A 23,963-nucleotide genomic window follows, 5' to 3' on the forward strand; every position below is an offset into this window, starting at 1 on the left:
ATCTATCGCGTTAAAGCTAAATCACGTTGAAGAAACATACATTATAACAAAGCCGACTATAGTTGATGCAACAATGATATTGTATAGCAAATGCATTTCCAATGTTCTCGACTGAGGCCTCTAATATGTAGGATCTTGCACTTTCCAACTTGATTCAACTCTTGAGTGTGATGTTCATCAGACAAATGGCACACTGCTACAGCGCTGTCTTGATGCACAGATGCACTAGGGACTCTTTTTATTGGATCCCCTTAATAAACCTTTAAATGGTCTGGTTGGTCCTGGTAAAACAGATGCAGTATGAGTTTGCTGTCCTATTTCTTAACATAACGTACACATCTCCTTGAAAATGTACCTTCTCTGCTCTCCTCCTCTGCTGCATCTCTCCTGTTTGTTTGCTGCATATCGTTCCTGGTGGTACTGCTTCCAGGTCATGTGTTGCCAGTTTACATGGATCAGTATTGCTTATTATTCTAGAAAATTACAATTGATCATCTTACAATTGATACAAAATCTTACTAATTCTTTTCAAACATTCAAGCAAGTATAGATTATTTAAAAATTTTAAAGCAATGACCAAAGCTCTTTATGGTTTTGCATCCAGATTAAAGACCATGCATACTTTTTAGGGTAACCCGAGTGTAATTTAGAGGTTTGTCACAAATTTGACATAGCCTGGGTAGGGTGCATGTCAATGTGACCTGTTTGGTTTTCACAGAGGTATGTCAGTGAGCCACTGGTCCTTAGAGGGACATGAGTTTTGTTTACATCTGTGAAGTCAGGAGGGGCTGTCCTCAGGTTAACATGTGCAGTATTGCCACTATAGGACAATGCAGTACTGGTATGTTTAATGAGTATTGTAAAGCAACCCCACCTTACAAATCCTTTCATGTCAGAACGGCCATTTACTGATTCAAACAAGTTATATTTGATACTCCGAGAGTATTCAAAGATTATGGATCAAAGGCGGATAGATGGAGCTCAAGCGCAGAGTAGGTGTCATCTAAATGTATGATAGGACAGATTTGACGGGCTGAATGGCCAACTATCTTCCTGTGTGCCTGTAAAAGCTATAGTACAAGATTTCAAATTATTTGCAGCTGTTTAAAGGGACTGGTGAGGAACCAAAGATTCCATTGTATTAATTCGACTGGTGATTTCATTTTGTTTCCTTTAGTTCTGTCGCTTATTGTTTTTTATTTAGCAATTCTAAATAAAATGGCTTGAGCCATATGGTCTAACTCTTTCCTGCCAATTGTAGAGTTGCTGGGGCAACACATACTATTCACATTGTACATACTAACAGGTCAGAGGGCTCATTAATCACCCCCAGGATGCAATATCCTAGATGGTTTATATGTAAGGTCAGATTTCTGATCGTGGATAGTGTGAGGATGCATATGGAAGCTGATTTATATATAACAGAGTATCAGGAGAGGACTTAAATCAACATGTTTGTTTGCATTGAACCCTTTGTGCTCGATTCCATTGCAGCAATGTAACCCATTAACTAGTTAGTGCCTGCATTAAAACAGCACACAAAGGAATTTCATGCAAAATGTTGTGGTGATTCAAGAAAAATTAGCCTCTGCCATCTCCATTGCATTTTATCTTCTTTTGGATTTTCTGGCATCATCACAAATTTAGTCTTGACCAGAGAGATCTGTTGCCTGACACCCACATAAGGATATCTTTATGGGACTGATTGTATGATCTCCAGACAGCACCGCCTGCACTTTGAATGCCTACGCCTCACGTAGCTGGCCAGTAATGCATATCATTCCATCTTAAAATAATCATGCTGTATCTGAGAATGAGCAATCGTAATGCATTTAGTGCTAGCGGAACTGCAGATATCATGTAGTCTGCTTATAGCCCGTTAGAAGCAATTAAAAACATACACTGCAAAACAATAAATCAAACTTGAATCACTGTCCAGGATATAGCACCAAGCACAACAACTTACACTTATGTAGCACTATTGACACAGGAAAGAAATTACACCATGTTTTACAGAAGCATTATCAAACAGCTGTCAGGACAGAGCCAGACACATAAACTTTAAGGCAGGTGACCAGATCCTTGAGTTAGGTTTTTATCATAACAGCAAACATTAACAGTTTTATTTATATAGCACTTCTGAAATAAAATCACCCCGAGGTGATTTATAGAAATATTATGAAGAAAAATGTGACATTCCACCATTTAAGAAGATATCAGGGCAGATGCATTGAACTTTGTGCCAGGAAAATGATGCAAGAAGCAGTTTTCAAAGATTTCAAGTTTATGAAGGGTCGATATAGGTAAATGCATTGAACTATTAAATGCCGGAGGTAATGGGCAGGGATGAGTAGTTCAGCACCATGGGGAGCTGAGGCAGAGCAGCATTCCTGCATTGAGTACAAAATTCATACAACACTAGGTTGCAGTCCAACAAGTGTATTTGGAAGTACAAGCTTTCGGAGCACTGAGCCTTTGTCAGGTAACTAATGGGACAGGGTCATAGGACACAAACTTTATTGTAAAAGGTAGAAGTGTCATACAACTGATGCAATGTGTTGAACAAACCGAGATTGCTGTTAAGTCTTAATCAGTTAGAATGGGGATACAGGTTTCGATATATATATGTAAATCCCAGAACTTCTTTCAAGTTACACTCCCGAGATTCCTGTATTGAAACAAAGGTGGAAATTATCAGCCTTAGTGATGGCATGTGTACACAGTTTGAAACTGAAAATATGAAACCAAAGTTGAAAATAGTCCAGTTCAGCCTCATACAGTTGCCAGGGTGAGGGTGGAGTCAATGGTTAGGGAACTGAATTTGTACTTGCAGTTTTCTTCCCTATATTTCATTCAGTACTGGGTGCTGGATAAGCAGTCTGACAACTTAGAGACAGGTCGAATTTGAGAGAGATTGGGGCGGGGAGTGCGATGGAAATGAGGTAGAACTGAGTGGCATTGATATAAACGCAAAAACTGATAGTGTAGTTCAATAATGTAACCAACATACAGCTGGGAAATAGAGAGAACCAAATATACATCCCAGAGGACCATTGGTCGTGGGGCATGGGGTGAATGTCTGCTAAGGATAGCCAAGAACTGAGAGTTTGGATAACCCTGAAGGTGTAGCTACCAAAGATACTGATAATGGAGGATAAATAGGAGGCAATGGGACAGAATGTTCTCAGGAAGTTATTTTAGGGATTAGGAAGGCCAAGGGCAAATATACATTTGAATATGGGCAGTTTAAACTTGTCTTGTTTTAGTTATTCTTTCATTCTTTTGTAAAGCTGGGAGTAGTACTTGCCTTTGCAATCTTAGAAGGACATTAACATCTGTGCTGTAATTCAATAATCAGGTCTAAATATGCTGTAAGTTCTCCTTAAACACTTTAGCTATTGTCTCTTCAATGATAGATGTGACCTCCCTTTGATAGAATGACACTGACTGTCTCATTAGTCATGTTTCACTACCGGTCTCATTATACATTCCTTCAAAGTGCCCTCTAATGTTTTACCCAATATAGATGTCAGATTAAACTGCTCTGTGGTTCACTGGAATTTCTTAACAGCATCTTTCATCAGTTGGTAATACATTCACACTTTACCAATGTTTGCCACCATTTTCCAATGCCTTCCCAAAGTTGCCATCAGACTGTCATTAACCATTTCCTTTAGATCTGCAACATACACATCCATCTCACCAGCTTCTTCATCTGCTTGCTATCTCCATATTCATCTTTCCAACACTCTTGATGTTTTCTGTCAGCTGGCAGCTGGATAAAAAGCAGCCATTGGTTTGCTTTAATAATACATTGGGTGGAATCTTCCCAGCCGCTGAATGATGAGGGCTGAAATGAAACAAGTTGGAAAATTAGATTAGATGTTGGTCACAACCCTTTTTGATGTTGTGACCAAAAAATTACATTTTCTAACCAATTCCTGGACATTGAGATAGGACTCTCACTCATGAGCGGCAAGAGGCTGATTGATGGGGATTACTGTTCATTGTCCCTGATCAGACCCGGACTAGAGGACAGCTGTCCTGCACACTGCTGCATCCACTACATCCTTCCAGGTCCCAGTCCTCAAGGCAAGGCAACAATGTCCCCCTGTTTGCCATGTCTAGGGCAAAGGCCTCCACCCAGGTACAACAGCTCGACACTGCCAGTCGATGACTAAGTGCGCAATGGCCTCTTAAGGCCCAAGTGACCTCAGGACATCCCGAGAGTGATGAGTACCTCCACCTACGGAGAGAGGGAGAACCAAGTTAGCATTGGATAGTGGGAGGGTGGTGCCTAGTAAACGGGACAAGCTTGAGATGATATTGCAAGAAAACGTGGGAGAACTCATGAAGAGAAACTCTCCAAGGAAACTTGAAGAAGATGACATTTTGCTAATTTTTGGTAAGATTTAGCCCCTTACGAATTGTTCAGGATCTCTGAATTCCATTGACTACATCCTTGGCATCCTACAGAGATGTTACCGGTTTTTCTGGCTCATACCTGCGAACCAAAAAACCCTTTCTCTATGAATACTTTCCAGTCTGTCTATTGTTATACAGAGTCACATGGAAACAGGCACAGGCACTGTCGTGGAATAGCCTGGAAGAAAACGTATGCATTTTACAAAGCTCCTTCTAAATGCTCTGGATATTCAGCCCTTTGAGCTTGCTGTCCCATTCATAACAGCATGGCTGATCTGACGGAATCTTTCACTCCAGTTTCCTGTCTGCCTATTGGTCATAACTCTTAATCCCTTTGTTGATCAAAATCAGACTGGAATACTTTTAATGAGTTTTGTTATGGACAAGGCCCGACCTCTCAGAACATTTTTAAGCAGGTAGCCCAGACCGTAATTTTGCTATTGGTTTTAGTTTAGTGTATAGTGGAGATTCCCGGAGTGAATTAGCTGGTCCGAATGCCAAGTTTTAAACAAACAGAATTTATTTACAAAATTACGGAATGAAACACAAAGAACAGACAATAAAATACCGGATAATTTATCCTATCCAAAAACTCTACAGGCTATCCCGAACTGGTGATGCTGTTCCAAAAGTACTTGTAACAGTCTCAATAAACAGGCTCTTAGGACAAAGGATAAAGATCTCACAGAAAGCTTACAGGTAATGAAGTTGAAAGGGCAGAAGGAGGGAGAGAACAAGCACACACACACACTGCTGCTGAGCTGAATTAAAAAACTCTAATCTGAATGAAGGCAAACTACGCAGCGAGATGGTCACTCCCTTTTGATTATTCCATTTTTTAAAGACATTAAAGCCTTAGGCTGGAGACATTACCTGTCAGGGTAAACAAAAAAAAAGCCGCAATAAACCTTTGAAACCCAACCTAGTTGGAGCCTTACCAATTACCTCCTTCTCTGAAAAACACTCCAGGGCACAGTAACCTTGTAAAAGGACCAGCTTCACGACGCCTCCCCCCTTAAGGAGCAGAGAGAACATTTGAGGATTCATCCACTGAGATAGTTTGGCCTGAGGTAAGAAAAAGGAAAGGAGAGGTCACCATGTTGGAGATTTTCTACAGGTCTCCGAATTGTTCTAAGGATGTAGAGGAAAGATAGTAAAGATGATTCTCGATAGAGTAACAGGGTAGTTGTTATGAGGGACTTTAACTTCCCCAAAATTGACTGGGAATACAATAATTCAAGTAGTTTAGATGGGTCAGTTTTTGTTCAATGTGTGCAGGAGGGTTTTCTGATACTGTATGTAGACAGGCCAACAAGGAGCGATGCCAGAATAGATTTGGTACTGGGGAATGAACCCGACCAATAAACTGGCCAATAATATAAAGGAGGATAGTAAAAGTTTTTTTTAAGTATGTGAAAGGCAAAAAATGGTTAAAACTAAAATTGGGCCCTTGAAGACAGAAACAGGGAAATATATTATGGGGAACAAAGAAATGGCAGAAGAATTGAATAGGTACTTCAGATCTGTGTTCACTGGGGAAGACACAAGCAATCTCCCTGAGGTAACAGTGGCTGAAGGACCTGAACTTAAGAGAATTTATATTTGCCAGGAATTGGTGTTGGAGAGCCTGTTAGGTCTGAAGGCTGATAAGTCCCCGGGGCCTGATGGTCCACATCCCAGGGTACTGAAGGAGGTGGCTCAAGAAATTGTGGATGCATTGGTGATTATTTTCCAGAGTTCAATAGATTCGGGAAAATTGGTTGGCTGACAGGAAACAAAAAGTAGTGATAAATGGTTCCATTTCAGAATGGCAGGCGGTGACCAGTGGAGTACCGCGGGGATCAGTGCTGGGACTGCAGCTTTTTACAATATATGTTAATGATATAGAAGATGGTATTAATAGTAACATTAGCAAATTTGCTGATGATACTAAGCAGGGTGGCAGGGTGAAATGTGATGAGGATGTTAGCAGATTACAGGGTGACCTGGTCAGGCTAGGTGAATGGGCAGAGGCATGGCAGATGTAGTTTAATGTGGATAAATGTATGGTTATCCACTTTGGTGGCAAAAACAGGAAGGCAGATTACTACCTAAATGGAATCAATTTAGGTAAAGGGGCATACAGAGAGATCTGGGTGTTCTTCTACAACAGTCAATGAAGGTAAGCATGCAGGTACAGCAGGTAGTGAAGAAAGTTATTAGCATGCTGGCCTTCATAACAAGAAATCGTGGATGCATTGGTGATTATTTTCCAGAGTTCGATAGATTCGGGATCAGTTCCTGCGGATTGGAGGGTGGCTAACGTTGTACCACTTTTCAAGAAAGGTGGGAGAGAGGAAACAGGAAATTATAAACCAGTTAGTCTGACCTCAGTGGTGGGAAAGATGCTGGAGTCTATTATAAAGGATGAAATTACGACACATCTGGATAGTAGTAACAGGATAGGTTAGAGTCAGCATGGATTTATGAAGGGGAAATCATGCTTGACTAATCTTCTGGAATTTTTCGAGGATGTAACTGTGAAGATGGACGAGGGAGATCCAGTAGATGTAGTGTAGCTGGACTTTCAGAAAGCTTTTGATAAAGTCCCACATAGGAGGTTAGTGAGAAAAATTAGGGCGCATGGAAGCAAAGAGGTTCTTCTGCAGCTGTACAGGGCCCTGGTGAGACCACACCTGGAGTACTGTGTGCAGTTTTGGTCTCCAAATTTGAGGAAAGACATTCTGGCTATTGAGGGAGTGCAGCGTAGGTTCACGAGGTCAATTCATGAAATGGCGGGATTACCTTACACTGAAAGACTGGAGTGACTGGGCTTGTATACCCTTGAGTTTAGAAGACTGAGAGGGGATCTGGTTGAGAGATATAAGATTATTAAAGGTTTGGACACTCTGGAGGCAGGAAACATGTTTCCGCTGATGGGTGAGTACCGAACCAGAGGACACAGCTTAAAAATACGGGGTGGACCATTTAGGACAGAGATAAGGAGAAACTTCTCCACCCAGAGAGTGGTGGCTGTGTGGAATGCTCTGCCCCAGAGGGCAGTGGAGGCCCAGTCTCTGGATTCATTTAAGAAAGAGTTGGATAGAGCTCTCAAGGATAGTGGAATCAAGGGTTATGGAGATAAGGCAGGAACAGGATACTGATTAAGGATGATCAGCCATGATCATATTGAATGGTGGTGCAGGCTCGAAAGGCAGAATGGCCTACTCCTGCACCTATTGCCTATTGTCCATTGTGACCAGGTGTTAGATTTGGAGGTAGGTGAGCACTTTGGCAATAGTGACCATAATTCCATTATGTTTATAATAGCAATGGGCAGGGATAGGTATATACTGCAGGCAAAGAGGTATAACTGGGGGAAAGGCAGTTATGATGCAATTAGGTAAGATTTAGGGTGCATAGGATGGGGAAGAAAATGGCAGGGGATGGACACACTTGAAATGTGAAGCTCATTCAAGGAACAGCTACGGTGAGTCCTTGATAAGTATGTACCTATCAGGCAGGGGGGTAGTTGTTGATAGAGAGAGCCATGGTTTACTAAAAACGGTGAAGCCCTTGTCAAGAGGAGGAAGAAGGTTTATGTGAGGATGAGGCATGAAGGCTCAGTTAGAGGGCTTGAGAATTACAAGTTAGCCAGGAAAGATCTAAAGAGAGGGCTAAGAAGAGCCAGAAAGGGACATGAGAAGCTGTTGGTGGAAAGGATCAAGGAAAACCCTAAGACCTTCTACAGATATGTCAGGAATAAAATAATGACTAGAATAAAATTAGGGCCAATCAAAGATAGTAATGGAAAGTTGTATGTGGAACCTGAGGACATGGGGAAACACTTAATGAATACTTTTTGTCAGTGTTCTCATTGGAAAAGGACAATGTTAGTGAGAATACGGAGATACAGGCTCCAAGATTAGATGGGATTGAGGTTGACAAAAGAGGATGTTTTAGCAATTTTGGAAGATCTGAAAATAGATAAGACCCCTGGGCCGGATGGGATTTATCCTCGGATTCTCTGGGAAGCCAGGGAGGAGATTCCAGAGACTTTGGCTTTGATCTTTATGTCATCATTGTCGCCAGGTATAGTGCAAGAAGACTGGAGGATAGCAAATGTTGTCCCGTTGTTTCAGAAGGGGAGTCAGGACAATCCTGGTAATTTAAGGCCAGTGAGCCTTACTTTGGTTGTGGGTAAGGTGTTGGAAAAGGTTATAATAGATAGGATTTATAATCACCTGGAATAATTTGATTAGGGATAGTCAACATGGTTTTGTGAAGGGTAGGTTATACTTTAGTATTGAGTTCTTCGAGAAGGTGTGAAAGCAGGTGAATGAAGATAAAATGTCTGATCTGGTGTATATGGATTTCAGTAAGGCATTTAATAAGGTTCCACAAGATAAGGAGTTTCAGGATTGAAGGTACTTTAATAGTTAGGATCAGAAATTGGCCAGCTGAAAGAAGACAGAGGGTGGGAAATGTTCATCCTGGAGCTCAGTTGCCAGTGATGTGCCAGAAGGATCTGCTTTAGGGCCACTGCTATTTGTCACTTCTATAAATGATCTGGATGTGGGCAGAGATGGATGGGTTCGTAAATTTGCGGATGACAGTCAGGTAGGCAGAGTTGTGGATAGTACCGAAGGATGTTATGGGTTACAGAGGGACATAGATAAGATGCAGAGCTGGGCTGAGAAGTGGCAAATGGAACTTAATGCGGAAAAGTGTGAGGTGATTCACTTTGGAAGAAGTAACAGGAATGCAGAGTACTGGGCTAATGGTAAAAATCTTGGCTGTGGAGATGAACAGAGAGATCTCGGTGTCCTGGTGCATAAATCCCTGAAAGTTGTCACCCAGATTGATAGGGTTGTTAAGAAGGCATATGGTGTGTTGGCGTTTATTGGAAGGGGGATTTAGTTTTGGAGCCATGAGGTCATGCTTCAGCTGTACAAGACACTGGTGAGGCCACACCTGGAGTATCGCGTGCAGTTCTGGTCACCGTATTATAGGAAGGATGTGGAAGCTTTGGAAAGGGTTCAGAGGAGATTTATTAGGATATTGCGTGGTATGGAAAGTAGGTCTTATGAGGAAAGTCTGAGCGAACTGAGGCTGTTTTCATTGGAGAGAAGAAGGTTGAGAGGTAACTTAATCGAGACATAGCTTTAAAGTGAAGGGTGATCGATTTAGGACAGATAGTAGGGGTAGTTTCTTCACTCAGAGAGTAGTACGGGTGTGGAATGGCCTGCCTGCAACAGTAGTAGACTCGCCGGCATTAAGGGCATTTAAATGGGCATTGGGCATACATATGGATAATAATGGGCATAATAATGGAACAATGGAATGGGCATCAGGTTATTTTCACAAATTGGCACAACATCAAGAGCTGAAGGGTCTGTACTTCGAAATACCTTTTGAGTATATCCACATGACACACTCTGAGATTTCTTTCTGCCTAGAGTCCCTATCAAGTCGTTCACCTCACTCAATTTCCTTTCGATTTCATAAGGTCCGCTAATCTTTGCTTTTAAGGGTTCACCTATTACTGGAAATAACCCTAATACCTTATCCACAATAGCAAAACTGCAAATCTTTGATCCTTTGTCTGCTTCCTGTTTCACTGCATGCCGCAATATTTTTAAATGCTGTTTAGCCAACTCCCCAGCTCTATTTAATCATTCTCTAAAATTTGACACGTAGTCCAAATGCGTGCTCTCTGTATTCTGACTCACTAACTTCTCCTTAATCAATTTTAATGGTCCTCTCACTTCATGCCCAAAAATTAATTCAAATGGACTGAATTTGGTCGATTCACTCAGTGCATCTCTGATCACAAAACGCAAGAATGAAATTCCCTTATCCCAATCATCTGGAGAGTCCTGACTATAATCCCTCAACATGGTCTTTCATGCTTAATGTCACCTTTCCAGCGCTCCCTGTGATTCTGAATGGTACAGAGTAGATTTGAATTATTTTATTCCGAAACTAACCATAACTTCCTTGAATAGTTTGGATCTGAAGTTTGACCCTTGATCTGGCTGCATAGTAGTCCATATCTAGTAAAAATAAATTGAGTAATTTCTCTACAATCCTTTAAGTTGTGATATTGTAATGCAACAGCCTCAGTCAATTTATCTATTATTAATTTTTAAAAAGTATATTTTTATTGAAAAAAAAGGATTTAAAAAAATATTACAACAAATACAAAACCAAACATTTCAAACCTATATATATATAAACCTAATTACATAGAGAAGTAAATAATGACTACTAACTAAAAAAATGGTAGTCATAGCAATAATAATGGTGACACAGCTCAATGAAACAGAGCAATAGCCCTTGACCATCGATCGCATAAATTTATGCATATTCATATGTTCGTAGTTCCTCCTCTCTGGATACCAGAATCATTAAACAGAATTGTTAAGGTTATATAAAGGCTCTTATTAGTTTGGTGGACAAATCTGTACCCAAGTAGTCTAAAAAAAGCTGCCACGTTATATTAAAATTTTCAGTTTTATGGTGCACCATACTTGCAAGAAAGTTTAAGGGGATGTGTTCCATGACTGGTTTATGCCAGACTGACAGCCCCGGGAGATTTTCAGACACCCACCACTCTAACAGAATGTTCTTTCTTACACAAAAAGTGAGGAAACAGAAAAGCCTTTTTTTTGTGTGTGTGCATCTAATGGAAGTTGTCACAAAGCTGGTTTCTTTTTTCTAAAAGTTGTTCCTTTTCTCAAGGATACTATGTCCTTGGTTTTTTTCAGAGGGGTACAAAATTGCTCCTAGTGCCAATTAGACTGATTTGGTACAGAGATTAAAAGGTATTGAGAGACAAACAGATGAGACTTCAGGGCAAAGTGGTCATGTTTTAGAAGCGACCTGTATAATGAAAGGGGAGTGGTCAGCTCTCTAGCTAAGCTGTTTAATTCAGTCCAGAGCTGGTTGGGAGTTCAACAATGAGCTGTGTGGAAACAAACTCTCTCTCTCTGTCACTCTCTGCCCTTCTAACTTCAACCTGTAAGGACCTGCTCCATTTTTTAACTGTGTTTCAAGAGGGTTTGCTTCTTGGGATTGTTGTGTATATTCGGAGCAGCATAGTTAAGTCTAGTTTGGATAGATTGAGTTCTGTAGGGGTTCTTTATTCTGTTCTTTGCATTTCATTTTGTAATTTTATGAATACATTTTTGTCTATTTTAAAACCCGGCAGTCAACTTCACCAACTTATTCCTGGTAATTTTCATGTCCACTTACTGAACCAAATTGCAAAGTTATGGTCTGGGGCTGCCTGCTTAAGAATGTTTTGAGTGGTCTGGCCTAGTCCATAACAGACTGGGGGCTCTTTGTGGGATTTTAAACAGTGAATGATAGGTGCTAGTGTCTTTATTTTGGGTATTGGTTTGGTTGGGTAGACAAAGCTTGGGATAATAATGGTTCTTTCAGTCGCCAAAAGTTTTCTAGATGTGAATGCGGTGATCTGCAAAGTTTTGCAAAAAGTTAAATAAGACCAAGCTGCAGGAATTAGCAGAGAAGCTGGAATTGGACCTGCCTGCTTCTGTGAGGAGAGGAGAGATAATTACAACAGTAGCTCAGCATTTGAACTTACTGGAGAAACCATCAGGATCTGTAGAGATGGCAAGAATTCAATTACAAATGAAGCAGCGTGAGCTAGAGGCGAGAGATAAGGAAAAAGCAGCAGAAATGAAACAGTTTAAGTTATGATTAGAAGCAGAAGAGAAGGAAAAAGAGGGAGCAGAGAAAGAAAAAGAGAGAGCTTTTGAACGTCAAAAACTGACACTTAAAAAGGAAAGGCAGCTTAAAAGGCTGGAGATAAAGGCTGAATTTAATCTCAATGAAGTAGTGTGAACTCATGTGGAAGAGCAGCGAGTTAAAATGGCAAGGTTAGCAGCTGAAGTGGCTGATGATTCTGAGCTGGTCCATAAAACACAGTTTGGCTTCCAGAATCAATTTCAGTCCATGAGGGATAGAAATTGGGCCAAAGAGAAATCCTCACATGGAAAGGGAAAGGTAGATCTCAGTGAAGATCATAAGGATAACTTACCACTGGGTAAAAAAGAAACCCTTGGAGGGGACAAAGAAGGTAAGTAGCGTTCTGCTGTTTTCATTGTAATGAAGTGGGCCACATGAAATCACAGTGTTGGTGGGCTAGGAGAAAGCCAGATGTCGGAAAACAGGACAAGCCTGGAAGTTTTGTTGGACTGATAACAGAAAGCACAAGGGAAGTTAGCCAAGTGCCTCAGAGTGTACAAGATGATCAGAGGTTAATTAATGAGGAAGTGCTGGATCTGCTTAAAAAAATATACATGCAAGGGTGAAGTTTATTCACATAAGCCAGGAGCAGCAGGTAAAGAGGTCACAATATTAAGGGATACAGGATCCTCTCAACCTGTGATACTGAAGGATGAGGAGATATGTATTCCTGAAGGACTATTGCCAGAAAAAAAGTACTGGTAACAGGAATTCATGATGAGACAAAAATTGCTCAATTATGTAAAGTGAGGCTAGAGAGTCCAGAGGAGAGTGGAGAATTTGTGGTAGGAGTACTGGACAAACTCTCAGCTCCAGGAATACAGTTTGTCCTTGTGAATGATATGGCTGATTCACTGGTAGCCAACAAGGTTCTTCAATTGCTGGAATAGGTATTAAAGGTGATTGATTGTGAAGGTGCCCTACCTCAAGCAACAAGTGAGAATAAGAATTTATTAACAATAACAGCTGTATCGACTAGATTTCCAGAGGCAATCCCATTACGCAACATCACAGCTAAAAGGGTTGTAAGAAGAATTACTCAAATGTTTTACTAGATGCGGACTACCAATAAAGATCCAGTCAGATCAAGGATCAAACTTCACATCCAAACTATTCAAGGAGGTTATGGATAACTTGAGAATAAGGCAATTGAAATCTATTGTGTACTATCTACAATCACAGGAAGCACTAGAGAGCTGGCACTAAACACTGAAGACCATGTTAAGGGCTTATGATCTGATTATCCAGATGATTGGGATAAGAGAGTTTCTGTTATATGTTTTGTGATCAGAGATGCGCCGAATGAATCGACCAAATTCAGTCCATTTTAATTAATTTTAGGGCATGAAGTGAGAGGGCCATTAAAATTGATTGAGGAGAAGTCAGAATACAGACAGCACGCATTTGGACTCTGTGTCAAATTTTACAGAACAATTAAATAGAGCTGGGAGTTGGGTAGATAGCATTTAAAGGTATGCAATGAAACAGGAAATGGATAAGAAATCACAAATTCACAATTTTGCAATTGGGGATAAGGTATTGGTGTTACTTCCAGTAACAGGTGCACCTTTAAAAGCAAGGTTTAGTGGACCTTATCAAATTGAGAGGAAATTGAGTGAAGTGAACCACTTGATAAGGACTCCACACTGGAAGAAATCTCACAGAGTGTGTCATGTGAATATGCGCAAAAGGTATTTTGATAGGGAAAGAAAGCAAGAGGAGAAAGTGTTAATGATTACAGCACAGAAGGAAGAACCAAGTTCAGAGGATTCTGAATTGGACATCCCTCAAATCAAATTAGACAATGAGGAATTTGTCAGAAGCTGGGATAAATTATTAAGTTACTTTCCACAAGAAAATCAAAATGACCTGAAAGAGTTGTTACTATCACATGGGGAGATATGCGGAAATAAACTGGGAAGTACTAACCTAATTATGCATGATGTAGAGATAGGAGATGCTGTTCTGATTAAGCAACATCCTTACAGGCATAACCCTCTAAAGTTGGCACAGGTTCAGAGGGAGATAGAGCGCATGGTCCAAGATGGCATAAGAAGTGAGTTATAGTAACTGGAGCTCATCTATAGAGATGGTGCCAAAGCCAGATGGTACCCAACGGTTATGTATAGACTATCGTAAAGTCAACGCCATTACGGAGATTGAATCATATCCAATTCCACAGTTGGAGGACTGTGTTGAAAAAGTGTGACAAGCAACTTCTACGTTTCTAAGTTGGACTTGCTCAGAGGTTACTGTCAAGTACCTCTGTCAGAGAGAGCAAAGACAATTTCAGTTTTCATAATGCCAAATGGACTATGTCAGTTCAAAGTCATGCCATTTGGTGTGAAAAACGCTCTGGCCACATTTCAGAGACTAACAAATATGGTCATTGGCAGATACTCAACTGTGTGGTGTATACTGATGACTTGGTGAGTTTTAGTCACACATGGAAGGAATATTTACAGCAGTTATCAGACTTGTTTGTTTGACTTCAGAAGGCAGGGTTGGTGGTAAATCAGACTAAAAGTGCATTTGCCAAAGTCCAAATCACCTTCCTGGGCCATGTTATTGGACATGGACAAATGGCCCCACAAAAGTACAAAAATAATTAGGGAATTTCCCACACCATTGATGAAAAAGGCAGTAATATGGTTCCTGGGATTGAGTGGATTTTACTGAAGGTTTGTACTGAACCTGAGCAATGTGGCTGCTCCACTCACCAAATTGTTAAAAAATGGCAAGTAGTTTCAGTGGACAGTGGACGGTCAAAAGGCATTTGACATCCTAAAATCTGTGTTAACCACTGCCCCAGTATTAGCTACACCGGATTACATGAAGCCTTTCAAGGTGGCTCTCGATGCCGATGATGCGGGGGTCAGTGCGGTGCTCCTGCAGGAGGATGACAAGGGAATAGAGAGAGCCATCTGGTATTTTTCCAGGAAGTTGAACGTTCATCAACAGAAATATTCAATGGTGGAGAAAGAGACTTTAAGCTTGGTGTTGGCATTACAACATCTCAATCGTATTACCAGCAATGCGTCTGAGACAATCATATGCACAGATCATAACTCACTGAACTTTGTGGAAAGATAAAAGGACAACATGCCCGACTGGTTAGATGAAGCTTGTTGTTGCAGCTACTCAATTTGACAATTGTGCATGTGGCAGGATGCAAAAATGTGATTGCTGATGTGTTATCAAAAATCGAATGAGATATGGAAGCGTACAGTGGTAGGTGTGCCACGGCCTGAATTTGCATGTGGGTCTTCATGTTTATAGTTCGTATAGTATATATGTGTGTTTAGACTACTAACCAGATTTTTGATGGATTTTAAAAATGACGCCATCTTTTAGCATTGATGGTTAATTTTTTTAAGGTGAGAGGTGTCACAAAGCTGGTTTCTTTTTTCTAAAATCTGTTCCTTTTCTCAAGGATACTGTGTCTTTGGGTTTTTTCCAGAGGGGTAATAAACTGCTTCCAATGCCAAGTTGACTGGTTTGGTACAGAGATTAAAAGGTATTGAGAGACAAACAGATGAGACTTCAGGCCAAAGTGGCCATGTTTTAGAAGTGACCTGTATAATGAAAGGGGAGTGGTCAGCTCTCTGGCTGAGCAGTTTAGTTCAGTCCAGAACTGGGTGGCAGTTCAACAGTGAGCTGTGTGGAAACAAACTCTCTCTCTCTCTCTCTCTGTCCTTCTAACTTCAATCTGTAAGTATCTGTTTCATTTTTTAACCGTGTTTCAAAAGGATTTGCTTATTGGGACTGTTGTATATGTTCAGAGCAGCATAATTAAGTCTAGTTTTGATATACTGAGTTCTATAGGGGTTCTTTATTCTGTTCTTTGTGTTTTATTGTGTAATTTTGTGAGTACATTTTTGTCTGTTCTAAAACCTGGTAGTCAACTTCGCTAACTTAATCTGGTAATTTTCACTGTATACTTACCGAAACAAGTTACAAAGTTATGGTCTGGGCTGTCTGCTTAAGAATGTTTTGAGTGGTCTAGCCAAATCCATAACAAAGTGAATTAATAAGGCCAAGAAGAAATACCAGGTCGATTTCCACCTCCATCCCCAAGACTTTTTCTATTTTGCCTCCCACAGCATTCCAGTATGCCCATAGCCTGTGAAAGACATCCATTATTGTTAACAAATACTGATTCCCACTTTTTGTTTGAGTCAGGGGACCTATGCAATCAATTAAGACTCTTGTAAAAGGTTCTTCAAATGCTAGAATAGGTATTAAAGTTACAGGTTTTATTACTGTCTGTGATTTTCCAATTACCTCACATATATGACACACTTAGCAAAATTCAACGACATTCTTATGTAGTCCAGGCCAGTAGAAATGTCTTTGTATTTTAGCCTGTGTTTTCCTCACTCCTAAGTGACCTCCAAGTTGTAGCTCATGCGCCACTCGCAGCACCTCCCTTCTATCCCCCAGTGGCAAGGCAATTTGATGAATTTCTGCCCATTTCTTATCTGTTTGCATATGTGATGGTTTCCATTTCCTCATTAAGACATAATTTTTCAGCTAAGAGCACTCAAGGATACATTCAGATTCCTTCAATATCGAGTTTTGAGAAGATTTGCACCACAGGAGACAACATCACCAAAGAAACCCAAACATATAAATAGAAAACAGGAATTTTCAGTATTGCTTCACCTGAGGCCCACTGAAGATGTTACCTAGTAGGGCAATGAGACATCTGGAAATGAACCTTCCAGCTCAGCAAGCAAACCTACATCCAAATTCCTTCAATATATTTGTGTTTCTCCACAAAGTTCAATGGGTTATGGTCAATGTATACTATTGTTTCAGTTATGTTGCTGGTAATATAAACACTATAATGTTGCAGTGTCAACACCAAGCTCAAAGCCTCTTTCTCAACTGTCAAATATTTCTGCTGATGAACGTTCAACTTCCTGGAGAAATACCCGATATGTCTTTTTATCTTCTCGTCATCTTCCTGCAGGAGCACTGCACCAACACCCACATCACTGGCAACGATAGCCACCTTGAAAGACTTTGTGTAATCAGGTGTGGCTAATATCAGGGCAGTGGTTAACACAGTCTTCAGGCTATCAAATGCCTTCTGACAGTCCGCTGTCCACTGAAACTTCTTGCCTTTTCTTTTAGCAATTTGGTGAGTGGAGCAGCCTCACTGTTAAAATTCGGTACAAACTTTCAATAAAATCTACTTAATCCCAGGAATTCTAGTACTGTTCTTTTTGTCGATGGTATAGGAAATTCCCCAATTACTTTTGTTTTCATTTCATCATTTTTCAGGTAATAACACTCAGGGATACGTTGTTGTGGTTCTGTTCGCCAAGCTGGGAATTTGTCTGGCAAACGTTTTATCCCCTGTCTAGGTGACATCCTCAGTGCTTAGGAGCCTCCTATGAAATGCTTCTGTGCTGTTTCCTCCGGCATTTATAGTGGCCTGTCTCAGCCGCTTCCGGTTGTCAGTTCCAGCTGTCCGCTGTAGTGGCCGGTATATTGGGTCCAGGTCGATGTGTTTGTTGATAGAGTCTGTGGATGAGTGCCATGCCTCTAGGAATTCCCTGGCTGTTCTCTGTTTGGCTTGTCAGGGATACATTCAGATTCCTTCCACGTATATACCTTTTGATGCAACTGCTTTACATGTTCATCTTTCTGCTGTAACTCAATGAGTTTTGTAGATCTGAAGATATTTGCATGATTACCTATTTGCTCTTGTTTTGTCTCAACTATCTGCTCGAACACAGTCTCTGCTAATGCCACTTCATATTCCTTATCCAAAGCCTTTGATGTCTCCTGTTTCAACCGGTGACTCTGTGACCTCATTTTTACACTATCAGTGAAAATTCCAGAGTAAAAGTCCTGCATTGCTTCAGTTGCCTGTGTCTCCACTGACTTTTCATACAGGAGCTGGCATGCCCACTGGTGAATCAGCTATATCGTTCACAAGGATAAATTGTATTCCTGGAGCTGAGATTTTGTCCAGTACTCCCGCCACAAATTCTTCACTCTTCTCTGGACTCTCTAGCCTCACTTTACCTAATTGAGTGCTTTTTGTCTCACCGTGATTTCCCATTACTAGCACCTTTTATGGCAATGGTCCTGCAAGAGTATGTACCTCTTTATCCTTCAGCATCACAGGCTGAGAGGATCCTGTGTCCCTTAATATTGTAACCTCCTTACCTGCTATTCCTGGCTTATGTGAATAAACTTTACCTTTGCAGGTATATTTTCTCAACAGATCTGGCACTTCCTCCTTAACCAACCTCCGATTAGTTTGTACACTCTGACACAGCTTTCTAGCTTCCCTTTTGCTTTCTATAACCATTCCAACAAAACTCCCAGACTTGTCCTGTTTTCCTACATCTGGCTTTCTCCTAGCCCACCAACACTGTGATGTCATGTGGTCTACTTAATTGCAATGAAAACACCAGAGCGATTTTTACCTTCTTTGTCCCCTTCAAGGGTTTCCTTTTTACCCTCTGGTAAATTATCCTTATGACCTTCACTGAGATCTACCTTTCCCTCTCCATGTGAGGATTTCTCTTTGCCCCAATTTCTATCCCTCATGGACTGAAATTAATTCTGGAAGCCAAACTGTGTTTTATGGACCAACCCATAATCATCATCCTTCATCTCCATCCTTTTAAACTGACTTCCCTTTGTAAGTGTCAGTTTCTGAAGTTCAAACTCTCTCTCCTTTTCTTTCTCTTCTGCTAAAGCCCTTTGTTCATTTTCTTTCTCTTCTGATTTTAATCGGAACTCAAACTGTTTCATTTCTGCTTCTAACTGAAGCTTCTTCGTTTGCAATTGAAGTTTAGCTATCACCACAGATCATAATGGGTTTTCCAGCACATTTAAATCTGAGCTATTGCTGCAGTCATCTCATCTTTCCTTGCGTTAGGAGGTAACTTCAACTCCAGCTTGTCTACTAGTTCCCACCGCTTGGTCTTATTTGTCTTTTGCAAAACCCCCAAGGTCACTTCTTCCTCCTCCAGAACCTCCTTGGTGACTGAAAGAGCCATTGCTATCTGGGTGCTGTTTAAACCAACCAAATCAACATCCGAAATAAAAGACACTAACATCTACCACTCGCTGTTTAAATCCTGCAAGGAGCTCCCAATCTGTTATAGACCAGGCCCGGCCCCTCAAAACATTTTTAAGCAGGTAGCCCAGACCGTAACTTTGCTATATGTTTCAGGTAAGTGTATAGTGGAGATTCCCGATGTGAATTATCTGGTCCGAATGGCAAATTTTAAACAAACACAAATTATTTACAAAATTACAGAATGAAACACAAAAGAACAGAAAATAGAATACCGGATAACTTATCCTATCCAAAAACCCAACAGACTTTCCCAATTTAATGATGCTGTTCAGAAAATACTTGCAACAGTCCCAATAAACAGACCCCTTAGCACAAAGAGTAAAAATGACACAGAAAGCTTCCAGGTTACAAAGTTAGAAGGGCAGAAGGAGGGAGAGAACCAGAAGCCTTGCTTCACACATATACTGCTGCTGAACTGAATCAAAAAACTCTAATCTAAATGAAGGCTGGCTACACAGCTAGATGGCCACTCCCCTTTGAATATACTTTTTTTTAACATGAAAGCCTTAGGCCAGAGGCATTATCTGTAAGGAGTAAACAAAAAGGGTCCCAATACTTGTTGGGTCAAAGGGCCTGTTTCCACACTGTAGGGAATCTAATCTAATCTAATCTGATTGGAGGATTCTGAAGATGAACAGCATTCCATGAGAAGGTCTTTTCCCTTCTCACCTTAAATGATAGACACCTTTTGAAAAAACCTCCCACAAGCTTCAGTGAGATAAATGTCAAGTTCATTGTTATTAAATCATGCTGATTGATGGATAAATATTGGTCAGGATCTCATTGATAGTGTCATTGAATCATAGATAGCCAGTGGTGAGGGCAGATGGGGCTAAGGTTACATCTTTGTCAGAGCAGCACTCCCAGCCAGTTCTCCAGGATGAGGTTTGAAGCCTCAACTGCTACTGACTGTGAGATGGGTGTGCTGCTCACAGAGTCACAGATAAGACTTATATTGCCTGGCTGCCTTAGCTTTGTGCATGATCCAATGAATTGAATGCGCATCCCCTTAAGCCTAACCTCTGTGCAATGATTGGCCACTTCATGACACTTCTCCATCATTGTTTGCCAACCAGTGTTTGATTAAGGTGTCCTGCCTATAATATCCCTTCCCTGGTGTTTTTGTGGTGCAGTTTTACTGCCTCATTAGTGCACAAGGATGCAATAAATTCACTCTGCTGACATGCTGATCATAGCTTGGTAAACCTTGCGGACATTTGTTCTGAGAAACTGCCTCAGATATCTCGTCAGCTTCTCGTTATGCACGTTTATTGACTGAATCCATAAAATACTCTCAGTTAAATTGCTCAGGAATACTTGACAACACCAGGAAAACTCAGAGAAAATGTGTAATAGAAACACAGGCCATCTATTAAGAGTTTCTCAGAATTGTCCATCGAGCTGGGATTATTGTCAAGGAGAACTCTTATTGGGTTGTCCACTGGTGTCACCAAGTGAGACACGCACTTGAGACTAGATTAGATTACTTACAGTGTGGAAACAGGCCCTTCGGCCTAACAAGTCCACACCGCCCCGCCGAAGCGCAACCCACCCATACCCCTACACTTACCTCTTACCTAACACTACGGGCAATTTAGCATGGCCAATTCACCTGACCTGCACATCTTTGGACTGTGGGAGGAAACCGGAGCACCCGGAGGAAACCCACCCAGACACGGGGAGAACGTGCAAACTCCACACAGTCAGTCACCTGAGGCGGGAATTGAACCCGGGTCTCTGACACTGTGAGGCAGCTGTGCTAACCACTGTGCCACCGTGCCGCCCTATGGGAGAGCTAATTAAAGTGACATTTATTTATAAAAGATAAGATTTCATAATAAAGGTGGTCCAAATGCAGTTACTTCAAAGGTTGCTTTAACAGTGTAAGTGTGTTTGTTGGTTAGCTCATTCGGCTGGATAGTTGGTAGATGTGTGGAGTAATGCTACTAATATGGTTTCAGTTTCTGCACTGGCTAAAGTTACCATGAAGGATTCACCTTCTCAGCCTGTCCCCTCACTTGAGGTAGACTGGCCCTCAGGCTCAACCAACAGGAGCTGTCCCTCTCAAATGAGAAAGTGACCCTATGTTCTGGTAACACTATCGTGACTTTATCTTTAATAATGTAAGGTATATGAGTCACCTAACCAAGTTTAAGAATGAATACTAACTGTGTCAATATTAGAAAGGATATTCACAAATGCAGATCTTTGTATTATTCATGAAATGTATAGGGATTATTATAGTCTATAATCTAAACTGTTTTGTGACATAAGCAAGTTTGCTAATTCTATATGATACACAGGATCTCCTACTGATCACAATATAGCCTGGGTAAGTTAGCATCACATGTAATATTTACACTACACCCATTAGACTGAGATACTTTCTGTCTGTGCAGCCTGATGTTAATGCGCTCCTGGTAGGTAGGCCTGGTATTGCGAATGGATTGGCTCAAGTGAACTGAAGGGTCTTTGGTCTTCAAATTGATCAGAAACTCACATGGATATGGTAATTAAATCATTAAAATTATGCTTGATTATTTGTCTTAGGACTTGTTGAATTGGTTAACTTTGAATCAGGTCACTTATCTCCAACGGTTCCCAGGTGAAGATTCATTTCCAGACCAGGATATGTTTGTTTGACTGGAGGGAAATGGATATCTTGGCAAGTCTCGTATTATTTGAGCAATTGAAAACTTTGGAAATGAAAATGGAACAGAGCATATTATGAAACAGTGCTCTGTGTCCAAAACTCGTCATTATCATTAAACTGGGGAAATAAAGTTTGGGATAGATTCTCAACATGATGCTAGGTATATGTCAAACCGATTTTGATTAGTTGCTGTCATTTTGATTTCAATGGCCTGGTGGTGAGTTGTACAGCTAACTTTGGAGTGTCTGATTCTTTGGAACCTTCCCAGTAATGACCATGAACAGACGAGGTAGTTCAGGTTTCTGTGGTGGGTTACCATAGCCAACATGTTTCCTCTAGGGATACATGCCAGTGTGTTAGTATTTACAGGGTAAAAACAAGGACTGCAGATGCTGGAAACCAGAGTCTGCATTAGAGTGGTGCTGGAAAAGCACAGCAGGGCAGGCAGCATCCGAGGAGCAGGAAAATCGACGTTTCGGGCAAAAGCCCTTCATCAGGCTTTTCCAGCACCACTCCAATCTCGTATTTACAGGGATCAATGGTAAGTCTGTCAGTATGTATAGGGCTGTGCCTGAATTTCAATAGCACTGTTTTCACTCAGGAGAAGAATTTAGAGTCACACTTTCTTGTAGTTAACCTGTGTTAAAACCTGAATGCCTCAGAACTAATGTCTCCATTTGTGCACAGTCAGTCAACCAGGAAATTGCAAGACTGGCTAAAGTAGAAAATGTGAAATTGAGTAGAATGAATTCATCCTTTGTGGTATTTACAAGAATGAAAAATGACCTAATTAAAACACAAACTATTGATAGACTAACTGCTGAAAGACTATTTCCCATTGCTGGTGAGGTTAGTATGAGAACACACTGTCTCACATTAGGAAATTGGCAGCCATTTCACATTGAAATGAGGAGAAATGCCTTCACTCAGAGGATTGTGAAGCTTTGGAATTCTCTACTCTTGGAGAGCTATGATGCTCCATCAATGAGGATATCCAAGCCTCAGATCAACTGAACTTCAGACTCCAAGGGAATCAAGGGAATGTGCGATCAGATGAGAAAATGAGTTGAGCCTGAGAGCCAGTCACAATTTTATTACATTTCAGAACATGCTTAAGGGCATATTTGGCATATTCCTGCTTCCGTTTCTTATGTTCTATGAAAAACTGTCAGTATTTTCATGCCTGGCGGCAGTATAGTGTCCCAGATACTTAGGTATGCCTGTGAAATGTTTATTTATGTAAGTGTGCTTGTGCACTAATGTGTATTTATGTGTGAGTTCAATATATTCATGAATGAATACATACATGAATGTATACATACATATATGTATGTGTGTGTATGTGTGTGTGTGAGTGTGTGAGAGTGTGCATGTATGTGTGTGTGTATTAGTGTGAGTGTAACTGTGAGTGTGTGTGTATGCATGCTTGTGTGTGTGTATATGCGTGAGAGTGTGCGTGAGTGTGTGTGTGTGTTTGTGTCTGCGTGTGTATGAGTGTAAGTATGAGAGTGTGAGTATGTGTGCGTGTATGTGTTTGTGTGTGTGTGCGTGTGTGTGCGTGAATGTAAGTGTGTGCGTGTGTGTGCATGAATGTAAGTGTGGGTGTGTGAGTGTGTGTATATGCAGGTATACAACAGCGTGCATGAGTGTTTAAGGACAAAATCAAGCTCAGTGAGACAGATCCTCACAATTAGATAGCATACTCACCTTTGCTGTCAAGACTGTTACATATTACACAGAAAGAAATTAATTGCTCAACGAAGATCTTTGCATTTAAAGAGGATGATTTGGAGCATAAATGTGTGGAGTGACTCTAAACTCAATGAAGAATCAATTCCTTCCATGAAACTTCTCTCAGGCTAGGTGGGAGAGCTCAAAACATGTATAATGACAAAATAAGCATCAAATCGATCACAATAACTTTCAACATTTTCTCGGTGTAGGAGGTTAATGAAGCATAATGTTCTGACTACAGGCTAGAATCTCGTTTTTCCAAATCCATTGTCTGTCACAAAGGAACAACAT

The sequence above is a fragment of the Chiloscyllium punctatum genome, chromosome 44 (assembly GCF_047496795.1).
Source record: "Chiloscyllium punctatum isolate Juve2018m chromosome 44, sChiPun1.3, whole genome shotgun sequence".
NCBI lineage: Eukaryota > Metazoa > Chordata > Chondrichthyes > Orectolobiformes > Hemiscylliidae > Chiloscyllium > Chiloscyllium punctatum.